The sequence below is a fragment of the Sinocyclocheilus grahami genome, unplaced genomic scaffold (genome assembly GCF_001515645.1).
Source record: "Sinocyclocheilus grahami isolate Dianchi unplaced genomic scaffold, SAMN03320097.WGS_v1.1 scaffold1347.1, whole genome shotgun sequence".
NCBI lineage: Eukaryota > Metazoa > Chordata > Actinopteri > Cypriniformes > Cyprinidae > Sinocyclocheilus > Sinocyclocheilus grahami.
In genome coordinates, this window is record NW_015506526.1 from 503,564 (window position 1) to 525,893 (window position 22,330).

At 37.8% G+C, this 22,330-nt stretch overlaps 1 pseudogene; it reads right to left on the reverse strand.

Moving 5' to 3' along the window:
• Positions 1-6,072: 6,072 nt before the first annotated feature.
• Positions 6,073-22,330, reverse strand: part of LOC107569452 (striated muscle preferentially expressed protein kinase-like) — a 48,359-nt pseudogene continuing 32,101 nt past the window's right edge.

The window sequence follows — 22,330 nt, forward strand, 5'->3', positions numbered from 1 at the left end:
AGCAGCTGGAGATGACATTCGTGTTCATATCATCATATAATGAGATGGCATAAGTTGAAAACACAGCGAGCGTTGAGATATATATTGTGGGAGTGTCATCCGCGATTTTGTATGTGTGTAGTAAACAAAACGGTGTGCCGCGCCATTATAGGCTTAGATCTCTGCCACAATTCTGCGCGCGAAAGATCATATTTTGAGCGCACAAAAGTGCATTTTGCACGCACGCGATCTGAGTTTTGTTGAGATAATGTTCGTTTCGCAAAGAAAAAAGTATTTCGAGGGTGCGAAAATCAATTTTGCATTTAAAATACGTTTTTGGATTTGTGCAGACCTTCTCTTTTGCGCGTGCAACGTTTCACTAGCTTGCTCCCTTGATGCCCGCCCTCGGTGCTCTCTAAATGCCAACGGCTCGCTTTCTCAACACAACCCAGTGTTACAATATGCCATAATTCCAGCCAATCAGAGAATACTTAACTAAAGCAGTCTGAGCCGGAAAGAGAATTGATTAGTTCATTTCTTGAGTCTTTCGAATCGTTCGTTCTTTTGTCACGTGACGTGACAGCATTGGATAGAGAAATTAGTTAATTTACAAGCTTCCTTACAAACGGGTGCATATTATTATTATCATTATTATAATTACTATTTACTCTTACAGTTACGTGATGCGTTTCTGGTCTCAAATTGTAGCTTTTTACTTCTTACATTTTATAAATGTGTGTCTGTCATGATGGTTATTTTCCATAACACTGAATGTTGTAACAAAGGTAATAAAGAGTTGGTTATTATTATTAAGTCTCTTTCCGGCTCAGACTGCATAGGGTAAGCTTATGGGGCTGTCACGTGATGAACGAACGACTCGAAACAGGTGAACTACTTGACTAATTCCAGTACAGAACCTTTAGGAGGTTGCGCATGCGCGACTGAACGAATCATTCCCCGAGACGACTCGTTCTTCCCGAGTCACAATAAAGATTCGTTCAAAATGAACGAATCGTTCAAGAACGACCCAACACTAAAATACGATCTGAGAAGAGGAAGATGCGACAAAGAAGACCTAAGACAGTTGAACACCTAGAAGCCTGTATTAGACAAGAATGGGACAACATTCCTATTCCTAAACTTGAGCAACTTGTCTCCTCAGTCCCCAGACATTTGCAGGCTGTTATAAAAAGAAGAGGGGATGCCACACAGTGGTAAACATGGCCTTGTCCCAACTTTTTTGAGATGTGTTGATGCCATCAACTTATTTTTCCCTTAAAATTATACATTTTCTCAGTTTAAACATTTGATATGTCATCTATGTTGTATTCTGAATAAAATATTGAAATTTGAAACTTCCACATCATTGCATTCTGTTTTTATTCACAATTTGTACAGTGTCCCAACTTTTTTGAGATGTGTTGATGCCATCAACTTATTTTTACCTTAAAATTATACATTTTCTCAGTTTAAACATTTGATATGTCATCTATGTTGTATTCTGAATAAAATATTGAAATTTGAAACTTCCACATCATTGCATTCTGTTTTTATTCACAATTTGTACAGTGTCCCAACTTTTTTGGAATCGGGTTTGTACATAGAACTGGTCCTTTGTTATCCTTTATTATTTATCACTGTACTTATGAAGTGCTTCTGTGTACAGTATTAGAGTTTTAAATTATACTTGAAAAATTAATTAGTTATTTTTCTTTTATTTTTTAAACTGGCACAAAGCACTTCCTGCTTATATGCAATGTCAAGCCAGAAGATTCTGGAGAAATCAAGTTTGTTTCCAAACAGGTGGAGTCAGTTGCTTATCTTGAGGTTGAAGGTACTGTACAAAAGATGTACTTAAATTGAATATGATTCTACATTCATAGTGATTTAAAAGATTATTTGATCCCACCATAAATCCTTTGTCCATATCTATTTTCACAGAGCTTCCAGTAAGTATTGTCCATCCCCTCAGGGATCGTACAGCACTGGAAAAACATAGAGTAATTCTAGAATGCACTGTCTCATCCACAAATTGTGATGCCACCTGGTACAAAGGGGACCAAGAGTTGGAGTCTACAGAGCACATGGAAATAATACAAGAAGGCTGTTATCATAAACTTGTCATCCACCAGGTGGCGCTAGAGAATGAGAGAACCTACAATATTGAGGTTGGGGCGCACACATCCACAGCCAAGCTGATAGTGGAAGGTGAGAATCAAGTGGATTGAACTGCTGACTATATTTATATATATATATATATATATATATATATATGAAGAGTTTATTTGCTAAAACAGATTTTTTTTTTCAAAAATCATTTTTATTATGTTTTTTATTATGTTATCATGTTTTTATTGTGTTTTATTGTGTTAGTTAGCTGTTTTTTTTGTTCTTTTTTAGCTTAATCAAAATAACCCAACTGCAATTTGATTGAGATTAATTGGAATGCACAAAGAAAAAGCATGATTCCTGAGAATTGTTAAAAACAGAGTTATCTGTTTTTGCAAATGAACTCTTCATATGTATATGTATATACTGTGTGTATATATATATATATATATATATGTGTATTTATCAATGACTTTAGTATGCTAATAGGATAGGACAAATGATTTAGTCAATTTTACTTATAATAAATAGACAGCAGAAATTAAACGAGATACACATAGCATTAATAGTCGTAGTTCAAGCTTTTTTTCTGTTCAACTTCACAGCCCAGTCTATCCTAGTGGTGAAGGATTTGGAGGATGTGGAAGTGAGAGCTCCTGAAACAGCTTGCTTCCAGTGTGAAGTGTCCGTGACCCTCATCAAGCCTCCCATCTGGACTCTGAATGGGAAGTCCCTGCAGTCAGGGCCCAATGTCCGGATAGAGAACCAAGGGACTGTCCACAAACTGACATAAAAAAACCCCAGCTCTGACATGAGTGGGACAGTCAAGTTTACCACAGGGAAAGCCAAGACAGTGCCAAACTGACAGTGCTGTATAGCAATTATGAAATGTCACATACATTAGGACAGTATAAAAAAGGGGAATACTATATATATATATATATATATATATATATATATATATATATGGATGTGTGAAAAATGTCATGATTTAAACCTGATGGTTGTTGGTATGGAATATCCAGCTAGGTTGCAACAGAATGCAGTAGGAAGCAAGTGTCATTTTAAACTCAAGATGGACATTGAAAGTGTTATGTAGTGTTATGATTTTATTTTTTTTTTTGCAGTACAACCATTTATGAATGTTATACAACTCACTCATGAATGTTGATAAATAAGAGAAAGTTGTATGTTATGTGGATGGAACACTTTTTATAGTATTTATAATCTTTAATATTTTGCAGAATAAAATAACAATGTTCTATTTTATAGATGCAAAAAATGTAATGTGTTTAGAATTTTCTGAATTTAAATTCAAAATCAGCAATACTATTAAAGCTAATGTCATATGAAACTTTTTTCAAGTTACTGATGATCTTATAGCTGTAAACATGATGTCCTGTAAAAAAATAAAGAAGATGCCCATCTGTCTAAAAATTGTCCATTTTGTGTCTTCAATTAATGTTTTATTTGGAATTCTGCTGAAAGAATACTTCATTAGAAAGGAAAAAGTCTCTCACAATAATCAGAAACACATTTTGTAAATATACATGTTATAACAGTACCTTTACCCACGTTTTTTTTTTTTTTTACAAAAACAGCAACACAAATCTATAATAAAACTCAATGTATTGAAAGGCATGCCAAAAAGTGTGATGTACAGAGTTCAAAATATAAAATCAAATGTATACATATATCTACCAGATTTACATAGTCGTAGTGACATAATGAGCAGACAAAGGAGAACATTTTCATTCTTGGTTTTACAGTGAGTTTTCATAAAAATTGAAACAAGTTGGAACACCGTCTGGAAGAAAAGTGGAGATCTGCGCATCTGTGTTGACTACAGGTGGCTGAACACTCGCACTACTAAAGACGCCCACCCCTTACCACACCAGGCAGATTGTCTAGCTGCACTCGGAGGCAATGCTATATTCAGTGCGATGGATCTCACCACTTTGAAAGTGATGCTTTTAATCGTGAGATGTTTTAGCACTTCATCTTCACGTGTGTTTTTCCATGCAGGAGTGAGAGAGTAGGCCTATCGGTGTGTTTGTACTAATTTTGCCTCATACTACTCTTCTTTAAAGGTATGTTTGTACACTTAATGGTTAAATAATTTGTTTTATGTGTGAATTCAGTTGAGTAACAGTCTAAACGATAGTATTCGTTGGACTTACATTGTTAATTATCATATGGTGCAGTCTTATTCAGTGACAGCATAATTGTATCAAAAGAAGTTATTTCACATAATATTTACATACGTTTTCATTTTTTCATGAAGTATTTGCATGATGGAATGTTGCAAGTATGCTGAGTGTTTTTGTATTAACTGTTATGTTACATTGTTATATTTTGTGAAATACTGTTTTATTTTGTTGCCTAGTATATGTGCAATGTGTATCGCTTCTCCTTTAAGCATTCGCGCTCAGTCTCACTGTGAATGCAGACGGGAAGCACGGGAGTGAGAGAGTAGGCCTATCGGTGTGTTTGTACTAATTTTGCCTCATACTACTCTTCTTTAAAGGGGAACAAATTCCATCACTCATCTCATCCATGTGTGGTCGTGCTTCTGTTCCGAGGGTACTGTTTGACATCTGCTACAAGTGCATAATGTGTTTCTAAACTTTAAGTGAGAACGTGTAGCCAAGTATGGTGTCCCACACTTGGAATTTGAGCTCTGCATTTAACCCATCCAAGTGCATACACACAGCAGCAAGCAGTGAACACAGACACACACGAGAGCACTGTACATTCACTTCCCCCACCGACAATCCCTGCCTGAACCGAGATTCAAGTGTGGTCGTGCTTCTGTTCCGAGGGTACTGTTTGACATCTGCTACAAGTGCATAATGTGTTTCTAAACTTTAAGTGAGAACTGTAGCCAAGTATGGTGTCCCACACTTGGAATTTGAGCTCTGCATTTAACCCATCCAAGTGCATACACACAGCAGCAAGCAGTGAACACACACACACACACACACACACACACACACGAGAGCACTGTACATTCACTTCCCCCACCGACAATCCCTGCCTGAACTGAGATTCAAACCTGCAACCTTTGGGTTTCAAATCTGACTCTCTAACCATTAGGCCATCTGTTTTCATGAAACGTAAAATACAGTATTAATGTATTCTTCATCATGGACAGGTCTTATTACCCGCTTCTGTAATTCTTAAAATGGTTCTCAGTTCAAATTTGAGTCCAAATGGATGCATCACATGTAGCAAACTACATAAAAAAACAAAATGACAATGCTTTTATAAAAATATTAATTTGGGTACATTCACTGATCCAAAGTTAACTGAATCCAGTATTGCACCTTATATAATGTCCATCACCTTGAAACAACTGTTACTTTTCTACAGCTATCAACCAACTTTCCTATTATCAACACCATTGACTTATAATCAATGTTTTTTTCTTTGTGAAATAGTCTATTTTGTTCTCATATTACGGGTGTCATCAAGGAAACCACTGGGTATCATTTTCCAGCTCTGAAGAAATTCATTACCTAATCCTAATAATAATAAGTTAACTCAGTTCAAATTTGAGTCCAAATGGATGCATCACATGTAGCAAACTACATAAACAAAATGACAATGCTTTTATAAAAATATTAATTTGGGTACATTCACTGATCCAAAGTTAACTGAATCCAGTATTGCACCTTATATAATGTTCATCACCTTGAAACAACTGTTACTTGTCTACAGCTATCAACCAACTTTCCTATTATCAACACCATTGACTTATAATCAATGTTTTTTTCTTTGTGAAATAGTCTATTTTGTTCTCATATTACGGGTGTCATCAAGGAAACCACTGGGTATCATTTCCAAACATTTTCCAGCTCTGAAGAAATTCATTACCTAATCCTAATAATAAGTTAATTAATAATAATTTATGCATTTAGCAGACTATCCAAAGTGACTTACATTACGATTTGCATTCAGGCTATACATTTTTTACCAGTACGTGTGTTCCCTGGGAACTGAACCCACAACCTTATGCGCTGCTAACGCAATGCTCTACCACCGAGCCACAGGAACACATGTCAAAGTCTATATTTTTCTTCACTTGGTGAGCTAGGCGTGGTCGGTGAGGCTGGGGATGAATACCCACTCTGGTAGACTCTCAAGAGGACCTTGTGTTTAGTAGCTATCTCTGCACATCTGCGCTGATGCTCCTCCAGGAATTCTTTGATCCGTGTGGTACTGAAAGTCAAGGTCTGTCGACGAAGCTTCTTTAGATATGAGTCATGAAGCCATGAATGATTGAGGCAGTCTTTAATGGTGGGTCGACACCTGAGGAAAAAGTCCAGAAAATCAGTTAGGTTATTGGAATATCTACTATCTTTACTCTTTTTGTTCTGTCTTCAGGACAGAACAAAACAAAATACTGGTTCTTGCAAAATATCTAGTATATAAATTTTAATTAAAAAAGCAAAAATATAGGCAGTGCCTAATTTAAACATCCAACATTTTTCTAACTGTTTTCAGTGCTTGTATTTAGTTTACAGAATACTCATTCATTTAGTTATTGACAGTTTAAAAACTCAGAAAATAATTAAATGACATCAAGGCTATAATGTGACTGGTTTTTGAGGCACACGTGATCCAAGATGACCGTTACGCTTTCTCAAATGGTAGAGCCACAGAGGAGTGTCCATTTCTGCACCTGAGGGCCAAAGTCCTGTGGAGTTTAGCACCAACACACACCAAGTTTTGAGTAATCCTGAAGACCTTGACTAATGGTTCAGGTGTGTTTGAATAGGGTTGGAATTCAACTCTAAACAAAGTTAACCCTCCAAGAGCTACTGCTGATCCAAAATATGCAATGCTGTGAAGGCTCCAGGAACAGTTTGAAAATCAATGGTAGAGCCACAGAGGAGTGTCCATTTCTGCACCTGAGGGCCAAAGTCCTGTGGAGTTTAGCACCAACACACACCAAGTTTTGAGTAATCCTGAAGACCTTGACTAATGGTTCAGGTGTGTTTGAATAGGTTTGGAATTCAACTCTAAACAAAGTTAACCCTCCAAGAGCTACTGCTGATCCAAAATATGCAATGCTGTGAAGGCTCCAGGAACAGTTTGAAAATACCTGTATTTAAGGGTGAAGTTTTAACTGAAGTTGCAATTGGCTCCAGGTTGTTTAATTAATACTTACCATGGATAGCCATTTAATATCTTCTTTAAAAAAGTGGAGGCACTTTGGGACACCTTTGGGTAGAGCTTAGTTGAGTCAAACTTTGCGGCATGGATTTTGGTCTCTGTCAGTTTTGAGTCTTTGTCTTGGAAAGGAAGTCTACCGCTGAGCCTACAGTATAAACAAAGGAACTTAAAATTAGACTCCAATTAAAGCAGCACTATGTAACTTTTGGCGCTCTAGCAGTTAATAAACAGAACTGCACACATACCGCGGAAGAACATTCCAACCGGAGCTACTTCTCTAAGTTTACGTCTACGGCAATTCACGCAGGTATGTGTTACTCCGCAGCGGTGACGACCCGACCAGGCTACAATAGTCCAAATATATTATAAGTGTACTGTAGTGATTCGGAATAAGACAAAAAAACGCGGTTTGGAAGATTAATTCATGATGTACTCACTCATTATATACATTTTGCAAATTTTGAACACAGAAAAAGTTACACAGTGCTGTCAGGGTTGGGGATGAGGCAAGGACTCAATATTGCAGAAAATAAGGGCTTTTTATTCAAATAAAACAAAATAAACAACAAAAACTACCCCGTGGGGGAATAACAGGCTGGCAAGGCAAGGCAGGAGCTCGACAGGACACATCCAGAGAGATATGACGACAAACTCCCCCAGGACTGCAAACACAAGGACAATGAATAGAGAGCAAATGAGGAGGGTAACGAGGGAACACATGTGGGACAAATTAACCAATAATCAGGTAACAAGATGGGTGGGGTCAAGACAATTGACTTGAGAGCACATGGCACACAGGAAACAAAGACAAAAGCCATGTGCTCACACAAAACAAAACACAAGCACATGGCCAGCAAAACAATCACAAGCCATGTGCTTGAACAAAAAGACATGAGCACACAGCTAATGAGAAAACTCATAAGCCGCGTGTTCACACAAGACAACAAGAAAAGCACGCGGCTGAACACAAACCGCTTGCTACACAAAACACAACACACGTGGACAGAAGAGCGCACGGCCGAGCGAACTCGAGACTGCACACTCCCACAACAGACAGAACAATGACATGACACGAGTGTCAGGGCTCTGTCACAAAAACATGAATTACACTAGACCGAAGTGACAGAACCCTGACTGTGTGAAGTGCTGCTTTAATAAATACTGTTGTTTGGAAGGAAAATATTTTTGCCTTGAGGCAAGGACTCAATATTGCAGAAAATAAGGGCTTTTTATTCAAATAAAACAAAATAAACAACAAAAACTACCCCGTGGGGGAATAACAGGCTGGCAAGGCAAGGCAGGAGCTCGACAGGACACATCCAGAGAGATATGACGACAAACTCCCCCAGGACTGCAAACACAAGTTGTTTGGAAGGAAAATATTTTTGCCTTTTGTAAGGTTAAATATTTCTCAAGCAGGAATGCTTACATTGCTGTTTCACACTCTAAAATTGAAAAGCATTAAAAAATCTATTTATTAAAGTTTAGATCAAAGTGAACACTGTTTATTTTTGTATTGCATGTTACCTCTTCTCTCAAAAATACACCATAATACAACTGTAAAGTTGGTTGCATCAAGTTTCATGCCAACATTAATTCCTTTATAGACTGGACTTACATAATATAGGAAAGAACTCCTAAACTCCAGATGTCAGCTGGGGGTCCTACTAGATCGCCTTTCAGCAATTCTGGAGCTTGAAGAAGGCAGGAAACATGTCATTATTGTCAACAAGACACTAATAGATATTTTGAATCATTATGTAGAGAACCGTTACAGGATAAGAATTGTATGTTGCGCATACCCATGTGCTCCAGAGTCCCAAGTTCTCTGCTGTATGGTTGGAGGGAGAGAGGGTTAAACCTTTGAGCACTGCCAAAATCTATGATCTTAATCACATTGAGGTTGGTGAACATGATGTTGTCTGGCTTAATGTCCAGATGAAGAATCCGGCAGTTGTGGAGATATTCTAAACCCTGAAGAATCTGGACAATGAAACCCACTACATCATCTTCAGAGTAACAAAATCTAGAAGAGAAAACAAGAGTTATCTGAGAACACTGAACTTAATTTTCAAAGCCCAGTTAAAATATAATAGATAATCTATAAAAACTTGACCATACTAGACTATTACACACCTGTCAACGAGACTATAAACAATCTCTTTGCCTGTGCAGTACTCTGTTATGAGTACAAGGTAGCGATGTGTGATATAGGCTTCATGTAGGGCCATGATTCTTTCACAACGGAGGGACTTGAGGATCTCATACTCTTTTATGACCGCTTGCTTGGTCTGCTGATCATAGGAAATAATCTTTGCTATAAACATCTTGCCTGTTGAGTTTTCTCTGCAATCCCTTATCACTCCAAAACGACCCCTGTCAAAAAACGGACGAGTTGTGTGGAAATGCTTGCAGAATTGATTTGTGAACTGTATAATTAGATAGAGAATTATTAAATAAAGGGGGAAAAAAAGAAATTTTATTTTCTCACCTACTTTCTCGTCCAAAAAGCTGTATGGTTTCTGAGGAACTCCTTTCCTCAAAGTGGTCTCAGTTTTGGTGGAGGATACCACTCTTCCCATCTCTGGTGTGGGTGAGCTTGCTCCTTCTCCTATTGGACTGATACTGCTGACCGGGATCACAGGAGGAGAGATAGAGTTGGGAGTAACTGAGCATGTGGCTGGAACATACGAAGAGACAGGAGAAATTGATCTGTCTATTGAGGGTGGAGCTGTGTATGACCTTGGAGATACAGTCTGGTTTTGGGTAACAGGGGAAACCGTGCTGATAATACTTGTTGGCTTGGGGTGAACAAGAGGAGGGATAGATGTCTTTGGGCAAGAGTGAGAAACAGACACCTCAGAGGAAGTATTTGTGACATCACCAGACTGTGCAGGACTAGGACTAATGGACTGACGAACACTTGGCTCTGCTAATGTAAAAGCAGATGCAGTCACAGCAACAACAGGAAAAGAAGATGAGGGGTGTGTCTTCATTTCAGCAGGCTGATGGAGTGGTGCCACTGCAGAACAGAGGTAGGAGTTATGTACGGTCTCAGTTTTGGTGGAGGATACCACTCTTCCCATCTCTGGTGTGGGTGAGCTTGCTCCTTCTCCTATTGGACTGATACTGCTGACCGGGATCACAGGAGGAGAGATAGAGTTGGGAGTAACTGAGCATGTGGCTGGAACATACGAAGAGACAGGAGAAATTGATCTGCCTATTGAGGGTGGAGCTGTGTATGACCTTGGAGATACAGTCTGGTTTTGGGTAACAGGGGAAACCGTGCTGATAATACTTGTTGGCTTGGGGTGAACAAGAGGAGGGATAGATGTCTTTGGGCAAGAGTGAGAAACAGACAGCTCAGAGGAAGTATTTGTGACATCACCAGACTGTGCAGGACTAGGACTAATGGACTGACGAAACACTTGGCTCTGCTAATGTAAAAGCAGATGCAGTCACAGCAACAACAGGAAAAGAAGATGAGGGGTGTGTCTTCATTTCAGCAGGCTGATGGAGTGGTGCCACTGCAGAACAGAGGTAGGAGTTATGTACACACAAATTGATTTAGCTAATCCAGAAAAGAAAAATGAGAAAAAAATCCAGCTAATTAAAATATTCAAAATCTTGTAACAAAAGCTAATATTACCAAAAGAACAATAAGTTTTAATGGTGTACAACTGAACTGCATGCTTAATACCGTCAACGTTATTTCTCACTCCCTCTGATACATTACTGTATGGACCTTGGCCAGCTATATTTGCACATCCCACACGGAATCGGATGGCAGAACCCGTTGGAAGTTCAGAGGAATTGTAGAAACAATCAGTCACTCCTGTAGCTTCAGTCACCCACTTATCATCACTTACAGATAACATGTGAAATTTTAAATCACTGCACACACTGAATGACAAGGAGAAAACTTTTAAAAAGATAATAATATTTAACACAGTAGTACATGATAAATCAGTATATGCCAGATGTATTAGACATTCCCTACCATCACATTTTCTCTCAAGTGTGTATGTGCAAGGAACTTTGGAGTCTGATGGTTTCCATTGCACCAGAGCAGTGTTATTATATATCTGTGGAATCTCCGGGGTTCCTGGCTGTTTTGGAACACCTTAAAATGTGATATAAACACAAAATATGGATCAGAAAATAACTTTTGCAAATTTGGCATATATGAACAAAATGTGAGAACACCCAAACACTGGGCATTAATGCTATACTGAATAATAAGCAACCTTTCAGAGCTTACAGGCTATTGAGAGTATACAAGAAGTAGTAGCAGAGGCCAGGTTATTAGAGGCTACACATTCATATATTCCTGCATCCTTCTTAAAGGTCTTCATGATCATCAAAAGTTGCTTTCCATCTGGGTAGGCCACTAAGCTCATTCTGTCATTGATCTCCAAAGGTTATTTTATCTATGAACACAGGAGAAAAGTTCATTGTTGGAGCACTACTGTTTTCATAATTAAAAGAAAACAAATAAATGAAAAAATACCTTTTCTCCATAATATTTTTGGCTCAGGACTACCAGCTTGAAAGACAACTAAGAGTCACTGGATTCCCTTCAATAGAACATGGTCCCTTTAGTGTAATATGGAAAACTGGAGGAAAATCTGAAATAAAGGATACATTTTTAATTTCCACAAAACACATTAGAAGTAGAGTTATTTTAATGATTTTTTTCACCTTCCTTTGGAATTGCAGGTGTATTTGATTTTGATGGTGTCCTGACTCTCTTGCTTCTGGACAAACCCCATCTGTCCCACCTAGACCTGATTTCAGTTTCAGGAGCTGTCAACAATGAATCACTTTAATGCAGTTTTGTAATCATTTGCATAAGGTAGGTTCCAAGGTTTAACTTGCAGTATACTAGTTACAGTGTAGCATACTTAGCAACTTACATGTTTAGCAATAAGTGTCAGAATTATTTTTTGGGATAACTGATAAAAAGTAAATAAAATTTATTGCAAAAATCTCAGTAATACATACACTGAGAGGATTGTATAGACTGTGAACTAGAAGTGGAGATCAGTGTCTCTTTGGACGCTGTAGAAGCAGTTTGTGAGGGAACTTGGTTCTCTGGATTATCTACACTCTTGTGAATGAGCCCGTCAGATTGAGAGCGGCGATGACAAGAGGACAAAGGTGTTTTCTGTCCTTAATTTTTAACCTCCTTTTCTCCCTCGCTCTTGTTAGACTGACTTTGTTTTCTTAATGAAAATCCAGACTCAAACTTTTTTCGCAGTGCCAGAACTGGTGAATCACTGATTTTCTTTACGGCTTGTTCTTTTAGAGTTTCTTCATCGCTGTGGGGTTTAGTTTCCCTATCATTAATGTATTTTGACTTACTATGCACTCTATCAAATATTCCTGAAACATTAGATTCAAATTTACGTCGCACTGCAAGGACAGGTGATTCAGTAACGTTCTTGCTCCGGGTGTGTGTTCACGGTTTGTGTGTGTTCACTGCTGTGTGTGCACTTTGGATGGGTAAATGCAGAGCACTAATTCTGAGTATGGGTCACCATACTTGGCCACATGTCACGTCACTTTCTTACTATTTTTTTCAAGATTTTCTTTCTCTGTATCCATAGTGTTATCAAAGCATCCTATCTTAACTTCTTTTTTGTCTAGGGACTTGCTACGTCCCATTGCCCATGTAACACGCCGTCTGTTAGCTAAAGAACCTGAGGTCTCCTCTTTCCCTTTTTTTGGTTGCAGTCTCTTTGCACGCATAGAGAATCTTCCAATAAATCCAAGGCCGGATTCCTTTTCCACCTCCCTGAGGTCTTGGCAGACTTGGATTTTTCCTGTAATCCTCTAGGTCCAAACTCCAATGGGGCACCTACAGGGTGAGGTCGATAAACCTCTTCATTTGATTTCCATGGGAGAACAGGTGAGTTTTCTTCAGACTTGGTCCTTGTCAATCGTTTCAGGCCATGTGTCAAAGAAGATTCCCTCTTCTTAAACCTTGCCTCAAAAATTTCCTCTGAATCAATATCTTTAATATCAGTTCTAAGAGTTGGATGATATGCAGAGGAAGCAGAAGAAAAAACAACTGGATGTCCAGTGGTAGGTTGAATATCCGGGTCTGAGATTTTTAAGATAGTGGTGGGTAACAATGTGAGAGATGATGCCTTTTTGCCATTTACCTGCAATTTACTGGAATAATTTGAGGATATGTCATGTGGAAGTAAATCAAGAGAAGATTCAATACTTTTATTTATCTGTCCTGGCACACACTCTTGAGAGAATGTGTGCTCTTCCATCTTCCCTACCTTCTTATCAGTGTCATCTAAAATAGACGCAGGCTGAGATGTATTCATAATTTGGATGGCACCAATAGCCTCTTCCTTAGATACTTTTCTAAGATTTTCTAAGTCTGGAGTTGGTGGTTTGGATGAAATTTCTCTTGGTAACACAGGCTTTGGGCCATCCTTGGTTTGTTCTGAGATAGTAGATGTGGCTTCCAACAAGTTATGGTCCCCAGAAAAAATTGAGGGAATCTCTAGTGGGGCTCCAGATCTCTTATGTAGTGAAATTAACTCTGCGTTTCCGTCCCTTAAAGAAGACCTCTTCCTGAATGCAGTATTTGGACAAGTATACTCAGGGCTATCAGTGGATAATGCTCGAGGAACTTCTGAAGCACTCAACTTGGCACGTCTAAAGTTTCGATCCAAAAAAGCAGTTCGCCTCTCATCATCAACACCCAGTGTCTCAAGCAGGGGGCCACAAAGACCACTCATATTCTTGTCAACAGTGCCTCCTCTTAGCAACCTCTGCCGCATAAGATCCAGTTTTAGAGCATAATCTTCCTTGCTCAACCTCCCCGTCTTTGGACTATTGCTCCTGTGTGGCAGCTCCATGGAAACTGCCTTTTTCATGTGCTTTTGGCCTTCCTCTGTAGTATCGCTCATATTACCATCTTCAGGTGTGATCTGCAGAAGAAGAGCACTGTCAGCAGAACTCCCTCTTCGCATTAGCGCTCTTCTGGATTTGCAATTTTGGTTGCAGTCTCTTTGCACGCATAGAGAATCTTCCAATAAATGCAAGGCCGGATTCCTTTTCCACCTCCCTGAGGTCTTGGCAGACTTGGATTTTTCCTGTAATCCTCTAGGTCCAAACTCCAATGGGGCACCTACAGGGTGAGGTCGATAAACCTCTTCATTTGATTTCCATGGGAGAACAGGTGAGTTTTCTTCAGACTTGGTCCTTGTCAATCGTTTCAGGCCATGTGTCAAAGAAGATTCCCTCTTCTTAAACCTTGCCTCAAAAATTTCCTCTGAATCAATATCTTTAATATCAGTTCTAAGAGTTGGATGATATGCAGAGGAAGCAGAAGAAAAAACAACTGGATGTCCAGTGGTAGGTTGAATATCCGGGTCTGAGATTTTTAAGATAGTGGTGGGTAACAATGTGAGAGATGATGCCTTTTTGCCATTTACCTGCAATTTACTGGAATAATTTGAGGATATGTCATATATATATATATATATATATATAGGTTTTTATTGCTTACCTGCCATTTACGTCTGGCTAATACTTGCTTATGTAATGTTGTGTTGATACTCTTTCCCTTTACCAGTGACTAAGAAAGAAAAAAGGTAAATTAGATTATTGTGCTCTAAAAATACAGTTCAAGGCAACAACATCTCTGTGGTGTTTCTGTTGTATGGCAGCTGTGTATTTTGCACACAAATAGTGACCCAGAACATCTGTAACTAGGAGTCAAAGTGGTTAATTAAAGGGTGCTTGAAGAATTTTTATTATTATTATTATTATTGCATTAATCAGTACTGCAGCCTGTTTGATATTATATCTTACCTTGAACCAAGGATGAAGAAGACATTCTGTGGCATCAGGTCTCCTGAAGTTCAAATTATTGAACAAATTTAAGACCGTGTAACTCCATGACAATTACAACAGTCAGACATGTTTACCTCAGAGATTGTGGTGCAATGAACACTTACAGTTTACTTGATACAAGGAGCTCTATGATGAATCCTTTTGCTTCTCTGCAAAGGTCTTTGAACATGCTCTCCTCAAAGGCAACATTGTAGTTCCTGATGTTCAGCAACGAGTCACGGTCATTTTTCCCAGCAAATGGAGAAACTCCTGTTAAGCTGTAAATTATGTGAATGAAAAATAATTGTTACATGGTTTCACACTTAGCATTGAATGTAAAATTCTATCAGTGGTGAGTACAAATATAACACAAATAGGTATTTTGATAGTCCACTTAAGACATTATAATAACTATAACTTTGCAATTACAGTTATTTTGTCAAATGCCACTCATTAGAGTAACTGTAGACTATCTGATATACTGACATTAAGTAATTTTGCAAGTCTTCTTCTAACTTTGCAAGTCTACTAACCCTAACCTAACAGTCTACTAATACACCAATGAGAGTTAACTGACATGTAATGTATAAAGTGTAACCTACAAATATACATACCATAAGTAAGTTATGACACCCACTGGCCTGTAGAAAGAAAGATAGTTTTAAAAAATATAGAGAATGAAAGTTTAACCATCTATCAAAAAGGTAGGTGACTAATGGTAATGGTATTTTACCAAATGTCTGTAGATTTAGAGATGGGTGACTGGTTTACAATCTCAGGAGCAATAAATTCTGGTGTGCCATATTTGCAGTACAATTCTTCATTTGGTTTGACTTTCAGAGCATTGCCAAAATCACAAATATGAATGTAATCATTTTTTGGTCTGCCATGAGGATGTTATCGGGCTGAAAGACACATACATACTGTATAATTACTCGCCTCTGAAATGTCAAAAACCACAATTCGCAATGATTATCAAAGCATTTAGTAAATGGTACAGTTTTATCTGTTGACCTTTATATCAAGATGAATTATGTCATTCTGGTGAAGATAGTCGATACCCTCAAGTATCTGCCGTATGATAGACCGAACCTGCAAACAGAACATGAACATTAATTCTGTAGATTATATTAATCTCTCAGTAATTCCCTGATTTTGTTTTAACATCATGCAGCAGCAAATAATAGTTACTGAATAAACAGTTAAAACACCAACCTCAGATTCTAAGATGGTTGTTCTTTTTGTTATTCTTTCCAAAAGCTCGTCATGGCACCTTTATAATCATTTAAAGATAATAACGCAAGGAAACATCTTTTTAAAACATATTTAGAAAGGATAATTAATCAGAAGGAAAGGATACAGTTCAGTAATGATGACCACTACACTCTTAAAAATAAAGGTGCTTCAAAAGGTTCTTCAAGCGATGCCATAGAATAACCATTTTTTGGTTCCACAAAGAGCCATTCAGTCAAAGGTTCTTTAAAGAACCATCTCTTTCTTGTGTTTTTGTAATCAGATATTGTCAGATGTTAAAGGTTCTTCATGGAACCATTTAGACAAAAAGGTTCTTCTATGGCATCGTGAAGCACCTTTATTTATAAGAGTGTACATGCCTCTTTTCAAATGCATCATAGAATTGAATGATCTTTTCATGGTCTAATTCTGACAGGAGGGTCATCTCTCTCACGGCACAAGCTTTTCTCTGTGCCCGCAACGAGATTAATTTTGCTGCAAATATTTGCCCATTTTTCTGCGTCACTCGCTTGAAATGATTATCAAAGCATTTAGTAAATGGTACAGTTTTATCTGTTGACCTTTATATCAAGATGAATTATGTCATTCTGGTGAAGATAGTCGATACCCTCAAGTATCTGCCGTATGATAGACCGAACCTGCAAACAGAACATGAACATTAATTCTGTAGATTATATTAATCTCTCAGTAATTCACTGATTTTGTTTTAACATCATGCAGCAGCAAATAATAGTTACTGAATAAACAGTTAAAACACCAACCTCAGATTCTAAGATGGTTGTTCTTTTTGTTATTCTTTCCAAAAGCTCGTCATGGCACCTTTATAATCATTTAAAGATAATAACGCAAGGAAACATCTTTTTAAAACATATTTAGAAAGGATAATTAATCAGAAGGAAAGGATACAGTTCAGTAATGATGACCACTACACTCTTAAAAATAAAGGTGCTTCAAAAGGTTCTTCAAGCGATGCCATAGAAGAACCATTTTTGGTTCCACAAAGAGCCATTCAGTCAAAGGTTCTTTAAAGAACCATCTCTTTCTTGTGTTTTTGTAATCAGATGTTGCGTCAGATGTTAAAGGTTCTTCATGGAACCATTTAGACAAAAAGGTTCTTCTATGGCATCGTGAAGCACCTTTATTTATAAGAGTGTACATGCCTCTTTTCAAATGCATCATAGAATTGAATGATCTTTTCATGGTCTAATTCTGACAGGAGGGTCATCTCTCTCACGGCACAAGCTTTTCTCTGTGCCCGCAACGAGATTAATTTTGCTGCAAATATTTGCCCATTTTTCTGCGTCACTCGCTTGACATATGAAAAAGCCCCTCTGTGAGCAAGAACATTACAGACTTGTCAGATCCAAATATATACAGCATACTCTTAATAATAATGAAACTATAAACAGGAGTGTCCTTCTGGTAGGGTGTCTGACCTGCCAATCTCTTTGTGTATGTCAAAGTAATCAGTCAGCCTACGCATCCTCCGTAGAATTGTGCCTTCATCTTCCATTTGATCTTCCTCCTCCTCCACATTTTTGGCTGTGAAATTGTAAGTACACCCACACACATTTACTTTGCTATCTAAATGGAGACATTCATCAGACATGTACTGTATATGTTAGTAACATCACCCTGTTAATTTTAAACATACAGCTAGTGTATTCTGGGTGAATTATTCTCTAGATCTCCTTCTGGCTAAGCCATATTCAAACTAATCTGTATTACTCACCAGTATGAACAGTAAGCTCAGCCTTACAGGACATTGACCCAGCCAGGTTCTTAGCAGTGCAAGTGTAGACCCCTTCATCCTCAGACTGAGCATTAAGAATCACAAGCGAGCACTCTCTGTCATCATACACAAAGGTAAAATGACTGCTCTCTGCCAGAAGGATATTATCCTGAAAGTCAAATAGCACAAATGAGTGGAATTACTAAGGACAGAAAACATGTTCAATGAAATTTCAGGTGGCATGATAGTCAATAGTGCAAACTGACCTTGTACCAGAGGATAACAGGGTCAGGTTTCCCGTCTACAACCACAGCAAATCGAGATGTTTCCCCCACGCACACATCCAAGTCCTCCATGATGGTCTCAAATGAAGGGGGCACTGAAATATACAAGAAAAAACAATCAGAACAGTTTAAAAACAGAACACCTGAAGACACCTGAAGCAGGATCAGTGCAGACAATTAATACTCAAGTATAAAGAAAAAAAATACACTCTGTCACTGATTTTATTTCATTGGTTCTTGTGTCATGGCATGTGTTAAATCCCATGACACACAAGAACATATGAGTCTTGATGTTACTGATGTTTTTGATGTTTCATGTCGCCATACTGGATTATGCATGAGTTTATGTATAAACTACTGGGGTTGTTTGGATTAATTGTATGCTATGTCCTTTTTGGAGCTTGGACTTTTATTGTATGGACAAAAACAGATACTTTAAATATCTTTTGTGTTCTGAAGAAGAAAGAAAATCATAAACATTTTGAGTTTGTGATGAGAATGACAACAGTTTGCATTTATTGGTGGACTAGACCTTTAACAAAACACATTTTTGAACATGCTGGAAGGTTTTTACAACTAATTCCCAATAAAAACCCATACTAAGATGTATGCGCATCATTTGGAAAGCATTGAATTCTAATTATTGTGTGCAGACACCATCTCAAAAGGAGCAGATTTATATTTACTACATAAACATTGCAAGTTTGCTGAAAATCTTGTGGGAAGCGCTGTGACATGTAGCATGGTTGCGCTTTGGGCAACCAGAGTTGGGCGATCCATGGACCTTATCCCTCTCTTCCACTTACTTACATTACTTTTACTTGTAAGTTTAAAAGGAGTGAGTGGCCAAAAAGTGCATTCACCTGCCATTGCCAGTTGCAGAGTGCAGAGGTCACTGCCATACTGGTTGTTTGCCATGAACATAAGCTGACCTAAATCCGTGCTTTTCACTTTGGTAATGTGTAAGGCATGCTGGTCATCATCAGGCATGGTCATCTCTAATGCACCAGGTTTGTTGAGAAGTACCACTCCTCTTCTAGTAAACAATGGCTTACTTGATATTATACACATATTAATATAATACACAATTTATACTGCAATTTGAATGTTTTGTTTGCATTTGACACTAACCTTTTCCATGAGCTTGTTGGTTGGACATGATTAAGTGTTATTGTGATGGTGACAGGCTGGTTCTCAACCACATACACAATATCAGGCTTGTCCAGAATGACTGGAGCTTTGTGTAAGTACTGTCCTGTGATATGAAAATAATAATAATAATAATAATAAATGACTTCAGTCAGTCAGTCTCTACTCACATCAGAGAAATGTGGAGATATTTGTTACTTTCTGATGACATATTTGTTCATTCTGTCCTTGATAACACATGTATCTTCTGCTATTCTGCATTTTTAATGAATGCAGCGGTCATAGCTATAGCCTTACTTCATCTCAGCGGGCCAACCAAACCCACATAAACCTTTTTGCTTGTGAAATACAGAATTCAAGTACAAATCTTCTCAATACCTCTGTCAATGAGTTGGACCAGGTCAGTGGAATGTGAGGGTTTGCTGGATGCTTTTCCAGTGGCGCTAAGGACTCTGAAGGAATAACACACTCCTTTAGAAAGAGAGGTGACTGTGTAGGAGGTGTCTTTGAGGCTGGAGGCAATGGTTGTCCACAGGGTGGAGCCTAGAGCTTGTTGTTGAACAATGTACATAAGTGAAGCTGGATCTGAAATGAAAAGGACATGGAAAATGATATAGAGAAGAGCAGGGGAAAGGTAAACCTTTTACTTAAGTTGCCTTTTAGGCAAAGATGACTGAGACACTAATACGCCTAATTATATTTCAGCATTTCTGTTATAAAAAATAATTAGTTATAAAGCTTCTATATCAAAAGTGATAGAAATGTGACTTATTTGGAACTTGCTCCATTTTAGGGATAAGCAGAATGATTTTAGGGATAAGCTAATTAAGTTTATTAAGTTAATAATAATATTATTATATAATATCAAGTTTTTTCTACATTTGGATGGAAAACCTACTATAACTATTACTGTAGTTGGGTGATTGAGCCTGCACCATCTGACACACAGTATCCCATAGCTACATTGTTGTACATGGTTTGGTACATTGGAAATTCACAAACATACATTGCATATATATATTTAGACCTTGACTGGTTTTCTTTGATAAACGTTTAATTTCACCTGCCATGTATAAAATTTAGTTTGACAAAAAAAAAAACAGGTTTAAAGACACCATGAAATTAAAACTGACATTTCTTATTTTTTAATGAATACTGCATTGCTTATTAGTCACCTTTATTTATATAGCGCTTTAACAATACAGATTGTGACAAAGCAACTGAACAGTATTAATTAGGAAAATAGTGTCAATAATGCAAAATGACAATAGTAAACACTCATTTTTCAGTTAAAGACAGTTCATCATTGAATTCAGTGATGTCAACATCCAGCTTAGTTCAGTTTAAATAATATCTTTGCAATTATGTCAACGATAACGCTGGAAATGAAGTGTCCCCAACTAAGCAAGCCAGAGGCGACAGCGGCAAGGAACCAAAACTCCATCAGTGACAGAATGGAGAAAAAACCTTGGGAGAAACCAGGCTCAGTCGGGGGGCCAGTTCTCCTCTGACCAGACGAACCAGCAGTACAGAAAAATCAATATAAGACATAATAAAACAGACGATGATAAAACAAACTTATTATAAATGGTTTATCCATGTAAATCATTATTTATTTGTTTTTGTTCATGTGCCCTCATAATCTTTAATCAAGAACATTATCTCCCCTTCCCCTTGCAACGACATCTCTTCTCTGATGATGTGTCCACTAGACAATAATCTCTCCAATCCAGTCACTCACATGAAGTCTCAGTGACAGAGTATTGCAGGGACAATATATTTTTGTAAGCCAAAACCTGGAAACGAGTTAGAATTTTAAAAGCCTGAAATAAGGTCTATGGTTAAGACAAACTCGATGTATTTTCCCATTTCATTTTATACCATAAAATACATAATACACCTTTGTGATTTTTAAAAAAGATTTTAATTGTCTTTAAACAAGCGATTGCTAACAAGTGGTTAAACTGGACTACAGAGGTTGTTGGGGACATTAAATGTCATCAGACCAAACAAGAAAACTCATCCACTCACTGCAGCTCTTTACTCTTTTTACAGTCTCACTGTGTTTATAATCACTCTTTCAAACTATTCTCACTCAAACTTTCAGGAAAAAGGGTGATGCTAACTTCTGAGTTGGCCTACAAAAATATGTCCTCACTGCTGCACTCTATTAGCAAACGACAATAATACACTCAATTCCAGATGGACAAAATCAAGTGAAACATTCTACCACACTCTCCCCTAGTTGTCGATTAACTATCACAGATTATATTATATTATATATATTGTCCTGTGTTCCACCTCTCCCTCAGACACCTCAGGCTCCGCAGGGATTGAAGGCATTTTCTCTAACCTTGACCTGAAGTGTGAAAAACAAACAAACGAGTCAGAATGTTTTTTTAATTTTTTATTAGACATTGTTAAAGGGGTCATATGATCCTTTTTTAAAGATCATTATTTTTTAAAGATCATTATTTTGTGTATTTGGTGTAACAGAATATGTTGACATGCTTTAATGTTCAAAAAACACATTATTTTTCAAATACTGTACATTATTGTAGGTCCTCTATGCCCCGCCTCTCTCAAACGCTTCGTTTTCTACAAAGTCCCTCCTTCCGACAAGCGCAGTCTGCTCTGATTGGCCAGCTGACCCAGTGCATTGTGATTGGCCGAACACCGCAAGCACTCGTCGGAAATGTAACACCCCTTACCATAATCGCAAGCTTCATCTTTCAAAATAAATATAAAGACAGAGCCCGAAAGGGGAACAGAGTCGCATGACAGA